A 16574-nucleotide genomic window follows, 5' to 3' on the forward strand; every position below is an offset into this window, starting at 1 on the left:
CTTAGTCACATTGAATGATGGTCCATTGATCAATTTAATTTTGCTTTCCAGATAGGAGCTTTACATTTGTTCAGCAGTCATGTATTTGTAAATAAAGACAAAATAATTTCTTCTGAAATCAATAAAAGGGGTTTATTCATACATTATATACTTACGGAATTGCATAATATCTATGTTTATATGTGTAATGCATGGTAAAAAATGCATGTGTAGCTTGTCAGTACCACACGTACATCTTTATTACAAGTGTAGCCCGTCCATATTCAGCGCTATCTCATAGTTAGTTAAATTGAATTTCCGGTAACGTCGAAACGTAATAAAATGCCCGATTGGCACTCTTCTTATTTCAAATTTAACAAGAAATATATGTAAAAAAGATATACGGCGTTTATTGTTGTTTGTGTTTATGAAAAATCAAAAGTTATATCAATGAAAACATGCATTTTTCTGCGCAGTTCTTAGTTGGGGTGTTGCGCCAGATTTCGTGGCTTATTTCATGAGTTGGCAACATGGCGACAGTGTTCCAATATAGTGGATAGAGCTTACGAAAGAATGAAAAAGTGAATAAAAAGCAATTATTTCTTACTTGTATGGTACATTTTGCATGAGTTTGTGCTTTAGACACGTAAACGATTTTGCTGTTGCTTAGCCCTTGCAGTGGTGTTCAAATTTTGCACCTCAGAACAATAGACAGCGAATTGCAATCTCAGCAACACTTTGGGTTATAAAGTTGAGAGTTGAATTATTGCAACTAGGTTAGCATATGCTCGGGATTTTGTTTATTTGAGCAGCCGGAAACAAAACACAATTTAAATTTTGATTTCTTTAATTGTAAGTCTTCAGCACGATCGCGTTGAATATATCCACGTTCTACGGTTTATAATTATCGACGCAGATCGGATACTTGTAAGAATTTGGAATGGATTTATTGAAATACATCTTCCGTTACAATGTTATGACATCAAAACAAGGGCATGGTGTTGGTAAAAGATGGCAGGGCGGGACCTTGGTGCGACAGGGTGCTGTACCCCTGTTTTAGGCTCTAGCCTGAAAGCGAATTATGTTTATGATACAAAGTTGATGACATTGGGGGTGGGGGGATCTTTTAGCGTACCTTATACCACACTGTGTCTGCCATAATTAACTTATATATATCAGTTGATAAGACACATTTCAACACCCAAGTAACAATTTCCTACATGACACATTCTGAATAATGCAAAACGTTGGTAACTTGTGTCAATTTGAGATCTTTCTTAGCTGGTTGCTATAGATATTTGCGAAATGTAAGAAAAAAAGAAAGCACTCCTTCTCTTTGTGACCTAAAATGAATCCAAATGATTATTCCTGAGAAATGCAAAGCTGGTAATAGATTCTGAAATCAATACTAAATAAGGCAAGGGATTTGTGCATGGATCATAATTATTAGTCTAAAACTGGATGGTGTAAGCAAATTACAATGTATATTAATTTTATTGATATTATTCTAATTGCCTTTAAAAAAAATGTTACTAGTCTGTTTGGTTTAGTAAACAGTTAATTGTTTGGGTTTAATATCAGTATAAGGACGTTAACATATATATTTTATTCTCTTCATATACGTTTCTTATAAGGAAATATGATATTGTTTACACATTCACTATTTTGTGACGCAGACAAAAGCTTTATGAGATTTATTAATAAGTTGAAATGTATTTGTGCTTTTTCTTTTTTTGTACTGCTGATTCACCTATTAGTTCTTAATAATAAGCGAAGGGTTCAAATAACGTGTCTTGTCACCTAACTATTGCGGCGTACATGCTTATATATTTTTAGAATAACAATAATGCGTGTCCGTGTTTCTAGTAACATTTATACATTAAGAATATTGTCGCGCTATTGTCCTGACGCTCTTTGCACACGAAAGCAACACACACTGAACCATGTCGAATAACGTTGTTCATGTAAAAAACGAGTTGTAACACAAGCTTTTAACAAAACTTAACGAAAAACGAACAGAAAACACGATATTGATGGTCAAAGTTGAGGTTAAGCGCGAAATTTTCAAGCTCCAATGCGTAATAAAAGTGGAGAAACTTCCGTGCCATGCGCGTTGGGACGAATTTACGTAATCACCAAAACAGATGGCGGAAATACCCGAGCGGATTACGGAAACTACCGGTCATCAAAATCATCAAAATCATCGGTTTTAAGTAGCCAATTAGTGTGCATGATCTCAATCGTCTTAGCATATTTTTATCTATAAAACCGAATTTTTCGTTTAGAACATGACTGTTCGCCTTGAAATGTGTGGTACTTCTGCAAATATATATCTATTACATACCTTGCCCTTCTAAACTGCAAAACTACATTGTTTTAAAGTGTCGCAAACGCATCTAGTACATGTGTGGCTCTTCTTAACTGAAAAAGCATCTATTACATGTGTGGCCGTTCTAAATTCAACTGCATCTACATGTATATTATATGAGTGGCCGTTCTTAATTGCAAATGCATCTATTACATGTGTGGCCCTTCGAAATTGCAAATATATCCATATAGCATATGTAGTCCTTCTAAATAAAAAATGCATCTATTTGAAATACAGAATAAGTGCAACACGTGTTATTAAGATACATTTGTTATACAGAAGGGCTATGCATACCAAAGTGTAATCAATAGTTATTCGAGGGGGTATTTCATATACTTTTAAAAATGATAAACATGATGCTTTGACCTGGATATTACATATTTTCATAAGTTCTTACCAAAAATGGACCATACCTGATTCTTCCCGGGTCGGGTCAAGTTTTGCATTGCAGTTAAACCTTGATGAAATACATATGCGGCGAGAGTACGGTCGAATAAGACACAAAATGAAGTACACGTATAACACTTTGGCGTTGTACGATAAAATATGAAAAATAAGGAAATCTTACTATCTACGCTGTACACGTTTTATGTTTCTTTTTGAGATCAGACTGAAAATATGTCGTTGGTATCCCAAGCTGTTTTAATAGTATATATGTAGCATTAAAATCATACCAAGATACTTTAAGATTGATCAGATGGACTTTAAAATGGCATGGTACGCACATGTCAATTTTGCAAATTTTCTAAAGTAAAAGGTGCAATAACTAAAGCGCAAACAGTCATTTATTCATTTTAGTTAAAATTAAGGATTGTATGAATACGCATGTCGTCATATTGAATTAAAAGAAAGTTACTGTAACAACAAAATCACCAGATGTTAACTATGGATGTCAGATACATCATATGATTTTTTTATTCTGAACTTGTATGTTGACCTTTGAACTAATGTATAATTCATCTTGGTTTAAAATGACGACTAAAATTAAGTGACTGAACACATATGCGATGCGTGATTTGCGTATAAAAAAGTACGCTATATCGTGTTTGTATCAAAGTTACTTCTCTTTGACAAATCCCTGTTAATTAGATAGCTCATATCATCCTGTTAATGTAATACATTAGTGGAATTAGAAAGATTAGGTACGGCATGCAACATTGCAATAACAGAATTTCAGTTTAAATTCAATTTAAATGAGTTTTGTCTTACGCCTGTGTTCTGCTGAATCTTCAAACGTCATGTTCCTCGTGGAAATCGTGGAGTACTCAATTTAACCTCCGTCCGGTTTTCTTCAAAGAACGGACAAAGTGTGAGAGTGGAGATATGGGGAGATATAAAGGTAGTTGTCAGAGTTGAGAAAGAAGGTGGATAGGAATAGAGTTGTAAGAATAAGGAGACAAAGTAAAACGAAAGAACAGTAAAGACAAAGAGGCGAGAGTACACATAGAAAGGAGTGAGAAGAAAGGACTATTAGATGAAAGTAGGTGAATGGTAGAAGTAGAGGGGTGAGAAAAGAGTGAGGAGTTAGAGAAGAGATTAGGTAGAGTAGAGAGGTAGGAGAGGGAGAGAGAAATATTAGGAGAGACACGACACGTACCAATTAAGTGAGGTGGTTAAAGGTAAAATGGGCTATTGATAGGATGGAAAGAGGTGTAATAAGAGAAGAATATGAAAGAAATCGGGCTATCACGACCAGTACCCAATGATGGTGGACACAAATAGCCCGGACAACTCCGTCTTTTTGACAAAGTTTAAAGATATGCAATAGAGGACTTCACTGTTTAGCGCACAAGTCCCTGTTTTGTAACCCTTTTTAATAGCAATTTGCTATATTCTTCGATAAGTTTCGGTTTCTCAACATAAATGGATATTTTTATTTAGGCAGCGCGGCAAATTTAAAAATTAAACGAGACTTACCTTGATTAAGTCGATGTTTAAATGTAATTTTATGAGTCATAGACTCATTGGAGGGATTAAATGAGATTGTGCGGCGCATGCGCAGATCAAGCTTTAAAGAAATTTTGTCATTATAATCCATTAGCAAGTCGTGGTTTTATAAATCTAACGACTAAGTGTACAACTGACTGTTCTAAAAACCTTTACCAAATATGTGTGGGGATGGGGGGGGGGCGGCATTTAATCCCTCCAGTGAGTCTGTGACTCATAGAATTACATTTAAACATCGACTTAACCAAGGTAAGTCTCGTTTTATTTTTAAATTCGATTTCGTCATATCACTGTCAGTCTTAAATGAGATTTCAAAGCTGATAATGACAAAATTAACCATGTAATATAGTACTTACATGTACTCTAATGATGTTACTGTAAAACTGCATTTTCAAACATGGAATCGTTTTCAATGTTTAGCGAATAGTACTTCTTGAATGTAGAATCTGCTGTCCAACCAGCACGCTTCATTATAACACGTATTGGCACATTGTTGTCTCGAGCTTTTGATGTTGATGCACTCCTGACACTGTGAGCACCATAAACTGTTACATCAATCCCCGACTTAATCATGACTGTCCGTATCCAACATGATACTGTGTCTCTAGAAACAGGCCCAGGCGGTCTAATATACCTGATAAACAGTTTCTTATTTGTGGATGGTCGGACTTTCTTAGTTCGACTGAGATACTCTTTCATAACAGTATATACACAAAGCCTCCTATCTGGAGGGTAACATTTTAACAATAGAACTGAATAATCAAAGCCCGGCCGGCTTTGTTTTAACAATGAATCGAATTGTACAACAAACTGTGATTTTTCTTTAATTAACTTATTTACACTCAACAAATGAACTGTCTGGGATCGAGCGGCATTCGTTAATGCAATCAACATGACTAATTTCAGAGTCAATTCCTTCAATGACAGGTGTTTCACTGGCGAAAGGGATTTCAGATATGTTAGTACGTTTTGAACATCCCAAGTCTTGGTGTACCTAGATTTGCAGGGCCGCAAATTAAATTAGTGTTTTATACAGGAAGGAAAAGGGGCGTGGTGCAAAATTTCAAAAAAGGGAACTTTAGCGCGCGACATCCATAAAAAGGGCACAAATATATCTGTAAAGCGACTTAATAACAAGCTTTGTTACACACAAACATTGTATGTATGGTTTTGAGATTTATTGTTGAATAATTAAACCAACAAAATCCAGAATGTATATTTTATTATGTGTTTTATATTTTCATGAAGTAACAAAAAACAAGATTAAACACCATAGGATATTTATCTTATACAAACTATAGCTTTTCAAAGAAGTCTTAGAATACTGTTAAATGAGTTACCCACTTAAACAATTATTTATATTTAAAATGTTACACATTGCACAAACAAGTCCTTTATATGCATCTTAAATGGAGATTCACAAACACTAACACTTTGTTGAATAGTCAGAAAGTTCTTACTGTGTTGTTTTTGCGCTTTAAATTATAGTGATTGATAAATGTCCCATAAGCAATGTTTAATATGATTAATATCATTTTTATAGGCAATAACATGTGGGATTGAGGTACCCACCCGGCGTCAGAAAGCGCGTAAGACTTCACCGAATTCCCAGTTATAAAGCGCTATTTCGTGTCAAAGCCACGGGTAGGGGGAATGTTTCGGTAATAATTTTGTTAATAACACGGGTAAATACCGGTGAAGTGTTAATTTATTGCTAATACCATCATTACACGTAATAACGTGTTCGATTTCGGTAAGCGCGCAAGCGTTTGAAAGCGTGTTTAATGTACCGATTTACCCGTTATAAATAGCTGATGTTCTCTTTAATCGTATATTTTTTGCATTTGTAGAATAACTAAATGGCATCAACCCCTTTACAAGTGTAATATGGTGTTAAACAAGTCCATAAAATCATCCGGAATATCGCGTAAATCTGTATGCAGTCTATAGGCAAAGAAGCCATTTTGGTGTTAGCTTGTCTAGGTTTTCTTCCCGCTGAGCCACGTGATTAAGTGGGCGGAGCGATCACTGATAAGGCGTCATGTCAATTCATCAACACACATCTACTGTGAGCCTGCGCCAATTGTATTGGATAGGAGGCGGAGCGTTATTTTAATCGACAGCTTTAATATGTCACGGGTTGCTATTTTCGGCGTATGGCCAATTTTCAGGAAGCACAGTGGATGTCATGGGGTTTTGTAATCGGCGTATGGAAACAATTATCGGGCGTAATATACGGCCGTACGCCGCTTAGTGCAAGCCCTGTGAATTAATTTTTATTAACTTAAAACTGTTTTGCATTAAATTGGAATCAAATCAATATTTTACAGATACAACTGATGTTTTTTTTTAATTTAATTACGCGTAAAAATAAATGTTTTGATATAACTGAATTATGCATTAAAAGCACAATTTCCACGTGAATAACATCGAGGTTTTCATCAAGTCTCCTCAGTAACTGTGCACGATTGTATCCGGACCGATTAGTGTTACAAAGCCACTGAAATTATCGATTGATATTGACACATGGTTATTCACGCATGACGAATTCACAACCGCGCGAATCTTCGCTGATAATAGTCGTCTTAGAAGCTTGGTTAAGAGGCAATTAAGATGTTATGAAGAAGGTCGCGCACGGCGGAAAACAGGGCGGCGGCCTTTGAAAAGGGCAACGTGGCGCTGATTTGCTTTGTAAGGGGCAGCGAGGCGCTTCAAAAAAGCGGCGTGGCGCCGCGCCACGCTAAAACGGCCTGGATAAAACACTATAAATACTTCTTTCATGAATCTAATAACCACTGGGTGAGAACCTGCTGGAATGTTTTCAAGTCTTAAAAACGATGACAAAGCTCCTCTGGCTGTATTAAGGGCACTATATCCTACTCCGCGTTCAAATTCTTCAGTCAAAAACTCTACTACGTCCTTTACAGAAACCGAAACTGAATCAATTTTGCACTTGTCACAATACCGAAACCATCTTCATATATACGTCTGATATTGTTTTTGGGTTCCGGATCGCCATGAAGACATGAGTATTTTGGTTGCCCTTCTAGAAAAACCTTGACATCTGAACGATTCCCGGACACTAGACATGCAATCAGAACTAAGTCCTTTGACAGCGGATGGGTTTGATCGGAGTGTGGTAGATATAGAACTTTTTGGTTGCCGGAAGAATGAAGGGCTGCTTTATAATCATTCCCATTGGTTTTGAAAAGCAAGTTTGTGTTGGCCACAGGGGTGCTATTATCAAACACCTGGCTCTGTCTAAGGAAATCTTCTGTCTTAGCATGCTGAAAGGAGGAAACACATAAGAGCATGAAAATACACTCCAATCAGTTGTAAATGCATCTACCAAATAAGAATTTGGTTCAGGCTTCCAAGAGCAGAAAACTGGCAACTTAGCATTTAGCCTTGTTGCAAACAAATCAATTTCTGGTTTTTCAATAGTTTGAGAGATTTTTTCAAACACATCAGGACACAAGGACCATTCAATTCGATCATTGAATTTCCTAGAGGGCTCGTCGGCCAAATTTACTTTCCCAGCAATGTGAGAGCATGATAACTAGACATTATTTTCTATGCACCAAAACCAAATTTGCTTTGTAACCATATTACATTTATCAGAGCGAATGCCACCCATATTTGTTAGGTAGCACACTGCTGTCGAGGAATCTGTTAAAACCTTAACATGTTTCCCTATGATTTCCTCTTTCAATGATTTAACAGCGAATAAGATTGCTTTGAGTTCTAGGACATTAATATGCTAAGAACTTTCGTCTTTAGTCCACCTACCGCCTACTGTTCTACTATCAATGACAAAACCCCAACCTGACAGAAAAGCATCAGTCTGTATAACTATGTCTGGATTGCCGTGACTTATAACCCTATATTGTTCATGGACATGCTGTATCCACCAATTGAGTTCCCTTTTCATCTTCCAATTGATACCCATCTTTGCGTCAAAATTACCACAGACAAGCTTCAGCGCAACAGTTTTGCCCTTGTCTAGCTCTCTATAGTGTAGCTTGCCAAATCACACATGCTGAAAATGACGACACTAACAAGCCTTACATGTGCTAGCTCCCTAATTTTTGCCTGCTTTGCATAATACAACTGCGTACATTCCAAAACTATTTGATCAGTTTTATTTTGGGGCAAAAACACTTTCATTTGCTCAGAGTCTATGATATTGCCCAAGAACACCAGCTTCTTGGTGGGAATTCTAACAGATTTGTTGAGATTTATGATAAACCCAACTCTGGATATGAGGTCTTCTGTATGAAAAATGTTTTCACAGCACAGCTGGAATGTATCCCCACAAAGAATACTATTATCAATAAATCCACTATTGACATATCCTTGACTGCGAAGTTTAGCATATACTGGCTTGAGTAGCTTTGTAAATAATCTTGGCATGCATGCTAGTCCGTTGGGACAGGCTGTGAATTGAAAAGGTTGACCTTTCCAAACAAATCTAAAGTATTTCTGCTGTTCTGTGGCAATACCAATTGAGTAGTATGAATGGCGCAAGTCAATAGATCCCATGTATGTGTCTTTTGTGATTAAATTCAAGGCTTTCTCGAAAGTATCCATTTTAAAATGGTGATAAGGAATAAACTCATTTATTTTTTTCAAATTTAAAATCATTCTATGCTCACCATTCTTCTTTGGTCTGATAAAAATTGGTGAAACAAATTGTCCTGGCTCATACACAGCCTTTACTATTACCCCAAGATCCATAAGTTTCTGAATTTCAGTGTCAATGATCTCTGAATCACGAGTATGGTATTTGATTGCAATATTCATTTTTGTATTATAAAATATCTCATGAAAACAACATGAACATTTTCAACCATATCAAGAATAATGGGATCGCTAGTGAGCTTGCGCCATTCATCAACAAAATATTTAAGCCTTCCGGCTTCAAATTTTGATTCACTGACCTGATTTGTTACTGACGTGGAGGGCGACTCTTCCCCCGTCTCATCACGTTTTTTGGCGGGCTGGAGAACGATGTATTAGGTCCAGGTGATGCATAGGAACCACGTCCCCTCGTATAACCCCTTGGGCTTGCCCGTGACCGCATTCGGAAACCGGGTCTTCTGAAACTACCTCCGTAACCGCCTCTCTGAACACGATTACAGATTCTGGTAGAATCTTCGAACTCTTTTGCTTGTTTGCCTACATCGTCACCGAACAGCTCGGAAGTAAATGGCAAAGAGTGATTGCAAAGATGAGCATAGTCACTACACAGTTCTGGCCTGAGGAGATCTCTCCTTTGTTAGATTTATCTGTCGGTTGGTGTGCCCCAAAAGGGCTAAGGCATTGTTGCATTGGTCAACAAGGGGGTTCATCTTTGCAGACCCCTGTTCTAGACACGCCATTTCATTCACTGTTTAAGCTAAAATAGTAGCTGCCTTAATCACCGATATTTCGATGTTTTGAAGTTTTTTGGCTGTCAACCTAGCGTTGTGTGAGATGGCATCCCAAATAAGCATATTTGTCTTAACCACTGAAAGGCCTTCACAATTTCCTGGCCTTGCAAGTTTTTCATCTTTGATCAATTCATCGTACCGATCGTCATCGATTCCGTTATGGAAAAGATCATTGATATTGTCAGCTAATGTCTGATCGATATCCTAATCAACTGTTTCCGTCGACCGAAACTTTTTTGCCATGGACTCAAATCTGCTGTGGCTTGCTTCGTCAGCAGGTCGCTTACGCGAGTTTTGAGTTTCTGAGCCATGCCCGACAGACTGGATTTCTTCTATATCATCCGACTCGAAGCACTCACCCTCTTCGTAATAACCGTAGCCATCATCATACATGTCAACGTTATGCGATTCGACTTTTTCAAGTCGTGCTCCCAAGTCAGTCATTTTTTCGCTTTGCTTGATTATAGAGTCTTGCATACTTGTTAGAATCGCTAACATTTCAACGTTCGGCGAGTCCTGTATTGCCGAGTCCTGACACTTGGAAGTATCAAGCGTCTCCGACACTGGTTTCGATGGCACTTTTTCTTTTCAGAAAGTTTAGCTTTGTCTTTAACTGAAATTTGCTTCACGGCCTCTTTGTCGTCCGCCATCTTGTTTTTGTATTTCGCACGTGGCGAGTAAACCACTGTCGAAAACTGCGGTTTCTGACCAAATCCGATAGATTGGTCGATATAAATTCTCTCTAAAGGAGAAAAAACTCCCGACAGGAGTATTTTATAATTAAACGTTTATTAAAATAACACGTAAATCCTAGAAATCGATTAAATTTCTTCTTAGCAATTTTACGCCTGATTAACACTGCAAACGACGTCAGCACACTGATCTGCGCATGCGCCGCACAATCTCATTTAAGACTGACAGTGATATGACGAAATAGAATCAACTTTTTCACCACAAGTATACATTCTGGATTAAAATGTATGTTAAACATGTATTCAAGCGACATTCCTGTTTAACTTATCTTCTGGATTGTACAGTTGTTGTTTTAAAAAGTTCATCCTACATTATGGTATGCTTCAGTAACTATAAATAATGATTATTCAGCTATTAGATTTGCGAACATAATAATCATTTGTGATGCACGATATTGTGTGAAATGCCCTGCTCACGGTTAGGTTTAACATGCGTTTGTTTTACTGGGATTTCGTGGTTTAGTGTTAGCGCACTGGCTATCGCAACATCCTGGGTAGCAGGTTCGAGGCCGCACTTCACCAACTTCACCAACTTTGGATATAATCTCGAAATTATATTCCTTTTACGTATATTATGAATCATAATATTTTATACAAGTCGACTGTATTTACCAGATCAATGTTAACAAATCACTGTCAGAAACTACATAGAACGCGGTGTATAGTAGTTAATAAAGACTTATTAAACAACATAAGTATAAAATATATTGAAAACCACTCCTTACATGAGCAAATTAGGGCCATCTTGGTCGTTTTATGGTTTTATCTACCCGGTGTTGTGTATATATGCTTGTCGGTATGCCAGTGAAATTGTGTTGAACCGTTAGGAGGCAAGTGTCTACCTCCCAGAATGACCCAAAAGCGTATGACCATGTACAATTCTACAGTATATGCTTTAGAGGTTCAAATAGAACTACGGAACAGACTTTTCCTACAGATATGTTGTGCTCCTGGGGTGATAAGTATTTGTAATCCAAGACAAATGCTTCCAAGTGCTGACTGAATATGTGAACTTATAAATGAATGAAGAATGAGTGAAATAATTGAATAAATAATTTAAAAAAAGACAAACGGACTTACTCACGTTCTGTTTCACTGAGTGTCTCTCAGTAAAAACAGTCAGTGAGTAAGCCCGACTGTGCTACAAATACCAAACTAGCTTAAATACAATTTTGACTTTTGTTTTTGTAAGAACAATGGATAATTACTCATTTTAGTGGTTTAATACTATAAATGATATCCATGATTATGTGGATGCGCACAATATTTGCACGTTGTAAAGATTTATTGAAATAACTTAATATCAAAACCTTACACACAATTTTCGACACTTAGCATGTGTAACCGTAGTATCTTTCCTCTTAATGAAAACATTAAATGAACATATTGAAAAAAACATACATGTTTAATATGTCAATCTATTGTTTAATGTGTATTCTTCATGGCTATAACAAAACATTCAGTAAAATCGGTAATGCTTTGCCAAAATACTGGCGAGACTAAGCTCCATGTAGAAATCAGAATTTTGTACACCGTTTCTCATAATATCGGCCCTTCTGATTGGTTGCTAAGGTTTATTACTATGCGCATGTTCTTTTTCTATAAATAGTTTTTAAATGTAGAAATGAAACTCTTGTTGATAAATCTACTAATAAACCATAAAGAAACTAACACAATTGTGTGTAATCATAATATAGGCCTGGAATAAACATGACCTTCTCTAACTTTAAACATATTTTATTTTCAAAATAATAATAAATAATAATAATAATAATAATAATAATAATAATAATGATAATAATAATAATAATAATAATAATAATGTAAATAACAATAACGGTAAATAATAGTTATAATGATAAAAATAACGAAAGTAATAAGTACTGTCCATCAAAAGAACATTGTCAGCTAAGTTATAAATCGCTGCGTCGCATTAATATATCTTGACATATCGCCTTTTGGGCTACCTACATAAGGGCGATATTTCGTGGTACATTCTCGCGCGTCGCTTCGTGTATCGCGCAAAATATCGTGCGTCGCCGCGACTGTCGCGCAAAATATCGTGTATCGCTTCGTGTGGCGTGTGTCGCCCTTGTTGAAAGAAGGGCGAGATAATAGATGGCACTATCCGGTTTCCGTAGATACGTCGTAACCACCGATACGCAGTACTCGCAGTATGTGCTTCCGACACATAATTATCGGGATACAAAGGGATGACACAGGATTATGATTGCTACTTACATGACCTACTTACAAATGAAAACCGGAAATCGTGAAAAAGATCGTTCTAATATAGGACTTCATAAATAAACATCAAATAAATGAAAACTTCTAAAAATGAAAAAAAAAACATTCACTGTCTAGTACTTCATGAGAGGTTTTCGTCAAAGGCACGATACAATGAGGAGGGCCGATCCTATGACAATAAGGGATAATGGTCGACAAATACAGTGTGAGGGTATCGTATTTAAGAGTTACGTAACTTGCAAATTTTCCAACACCTAATGTGCAGCAAATCTGCAAAGTACTCAGTAATAACGTACCTTTCAGACCAAAATGTACACACATATGTTCAGTTCATTCTTATTGGAATGGTTGAAACAAGTTAAAGACCCGTGTAATCAGCGATCTTTTACGTCCATTCGGACTTTTTTGTCCGACTAAATGGAAAATAAAGTTACTATCAAATCCACACATCTAAGTGCCTCCTAACGGTTCAACACAATTTCACTGGCATACAGTGCATCAAAGTTGTAAAATTTTTGGTAAATATTTCGAAAAAACACCACGATTTACCAATGGTGTTAATGCAAAGAGAACAAAAGCCTGCCTTTTCTTTTTGCAAAAAATAATGTGACATATTATCAGTGAAAAACCTGATCCAATATGTGCAAGTTGTGTAATTAGTAAATAACATTGATTACCCTTAACGGGCGGTGAGTACATTTATGGGATATTCTTCTTAAAAATAATAACCATTTCCGATAAAATTAACAACGCATTCTGTGCAATCAATATGGAAAAAAAACTGTTAACATTTTACTTTCAAAATAAAAATCAACAAACATGTTCCACACATCACGTATGGTTGAGGAAGCAAAGGCCGTAGTAACGCAGCGGCCTTTAAGTCAATATCGCATTGTATTTTCGCAGAAGACAGAAAATAACTCAATATGTATGCTTCAATAAGGCCTTTACTACATGATATCCAATAGTATATGGCTATAAACAGTGAAACCTAGTTTGATTACGATTGAATGAACAATAATTCTATCACATCCACACCCCGTTTGCATCAAACCTGCAAAATACTCAGTAAACAACGGGTTTTCAGATAAATATGCCCCATAAATTTCCCAAACGACATAAACGTGAAATCATATGCGACAACGACGCCAAACTTGCTAACAGATACAACAACAGCAACAGCAGCATTCGCAAACTTTACAAAAGTTAACTTTACAAAACTATACAAAAGTTTGGTGGTTCCCCACCTAGAGTATGCGGCTCCGGTGTGGCAATTAGTGCAGCTCACATGTCCATATACTGGAAAAGGTACAAAGAAAAGGATTAAGTGTATGTCTAGGCGGTGTAGGTTCGGATAGTTGCATGGCCCTTGAGATACAATCTTGCATTCTATCACTGGACTTAAGAATGGATGAGATTTCGGTCAGAGAGTGTTGCAAGATCAAGGCTAAAGATGACACATCACTTCTGAAGCAGAACTTAAATAAACACAGGAATCATACCTCAGCAGATAAGATAACGCCAATTACAAAAATGGTTCGACAAGTGTGTGAAATGGAGGTGCATACAAAGTCAATAGAGCCTGAAGTTACATTCATGGAATATCTTCGTCCTAGTCGCTCAAGGCCAATTAACGTACTGGAATAACCTTGGATCATCCAAAAACAGATCAAAAGTGCAAGAACAACAGGCAAAACAAGTAATCGAAGAGATATAACAAAATGAATACCCTAACACTGTTATAGCATTTACTGATGGATCTTGTCGAGGGAACCCGGGGCCGTGTGGTGCTGGTTCTTGTGTTTTCATGCAAACTGGTGAAAAAGTGGAACTGAAACAGCCATGCAGTCTTCAAAATGGCATCTATCCTGGTTGGGCAACTTGTAGCAGTGAAGACAACACTACAGTTTATTTTGGAAGAACTAAAGAGAAGACAAAAAAAATATTAAGATCCTGTCAGACAGTCTAACAACAATAGGTGTTCTCAAGCTAGATTGGGATTGCAGGACACATATACAGCTAGTCCGAGAAATCAAGTTACTGTGGACTGATATTCAAAAAGCAAAAACAGATTAAGATATCGACTGAAATCCAGGCCATGCCAGCATAGAGGGTAATGACAAAGCGGATAGAATGGCCAAAGAAGCAGCAGTAGAAGCGGAGGAGCTTAAAGGTGAGAGTTCAGAACCTAGCTATATCTCAAGCAGAAATACACATTGCAGCAAGGAAGTCTGTTGAGACACAATGGCAGAAACGATGGGAAATTTCTGACAAAGGACGTAGATTGTTTGAGTATAAAAGCAAGATTCACAAAGGAAAAAACTTGTAAAAGAAGGCTTAGAGCTTATCCATAGTGGTCGAAAGGGGCCAAGTGACATATGTTTTGGGGGGGGGGGGACGTACCCTTCCGTCGTTTTAGTATTATTAGTCTTTGTCTATTTATTTATTGGTGTAATTTTCCTATATATCATAAAGCGCAGACGAGGAAACCGCGAACGTTCGTTATAGACAGCTCCCTCATCTTTGCCTTGTTTATAGTATTGTTTATTTATGTATTGACGTCAACAAGGTGTTATTGGACACTGCATTGTAATGTACTACCAATCCAAAGTACATTTGGACCCCAAATACAAAAATAGGTTCTCGGCGTGCACATTACATGCAGTGTTTCTATATCTATTTATTTGTTGATGCAATTTTCCTCTTGTCATAAGTACATAAGATAGTCATTATTAATTGGAATCTTTAAAATTACATATATCATGGATTGTTTTACGGTACAGTTTTAGAACCAAATTAATTTATAATAGTATATAAGTTCGAGCCGGGCCCAGACGAGTGGCCATATGGACAACACCGGAGTGACCATCGTCCGAGACCCACCCGTCATTAGTACATAAAGTTGCCATTATTGATCTGAGTTTTTATTTATTTATTTATTTTAATTTTCCTATAGGGCCGGGATGATATGGTTAGGTTAACAAAACCCAGGGTTCCGCGAGACCCTCGCTTTCCTTCTCTTAAGCTGTAATCAGCAACAACGACGAAGGTAGGGGAAAAGCACACAGACAACATACTTCCACGCAGGATCGGAAGACGCAGTAAGTGCGCACGTGGGCAAATTTACCCACAGTGCAACCCCTATAGGTGTAAATAGTGTTGTAATTAAATGTGATTAGTTAACATTTTTCCCATATGTACAAAACTTAAATATGTTGAGTAGAGCGTGTCGGCTGGGCCAGAGGGCGCGCCTGGAGAGATATCTCTCGCCCGTGCACTCTGGCTCCGTTGACATGACATCCGTGCACTCTGGCCCCGTTGACATGACATACCCAACATGACAAAAAAAAAAAAAAAAAAAAAATGGTGACGGTATTTGTTGTTGTTGTTTCCCCTACTGTAGCGTAGGTGATGTTTTCTTGAAGAGTAGTGTTAGTTTTTTCCTTGCATCCCTGTGCCTTGTTACGTTTGACGTTGAATTGTAAACCTTGTATTGCTAACCTGCACGTATTACCCTTGCCACTATGAGGGTCAGGTCGAATTAGAGGGATGGTCAGCATTAACATCCCAGATCTATTCCCTCCTGAACAAAATGCACTAATACACATAATTACCATCTGTGTAACCACTAGCAATATAAACAGGAAGAAGAACGTGCGCTCTCTCTCTCTCTCTCAAAAACAAATAAATTGTCTCCCAAAGAAAGAAAGTGTAGAACCAGATATTGTCCTCCCTGTACCCCTAACAACCAACCAGTCATCTCGGTCCAACCACACAAACGCAGCCCCTTTTTTACTATATTAAACTTCAAAACTATTCTGACCCTTGCAACACCATTAAACACCTGAC

This window comes from Dreissena polymorpha, chromosome 6, assembly GCF_020536995.1.
Source record: "Dreissena polymorpha isolate Duluth1 chromosome 6, UMN_Dpol_1.0, whole genome shotgun sequence".
Taxonomy (NCBI): Eukaryota; Metazoa; Mollusca; class Bivalvia; order Myida; family Dreissenidae; genus Dreissena; species Dreissena polymorpha.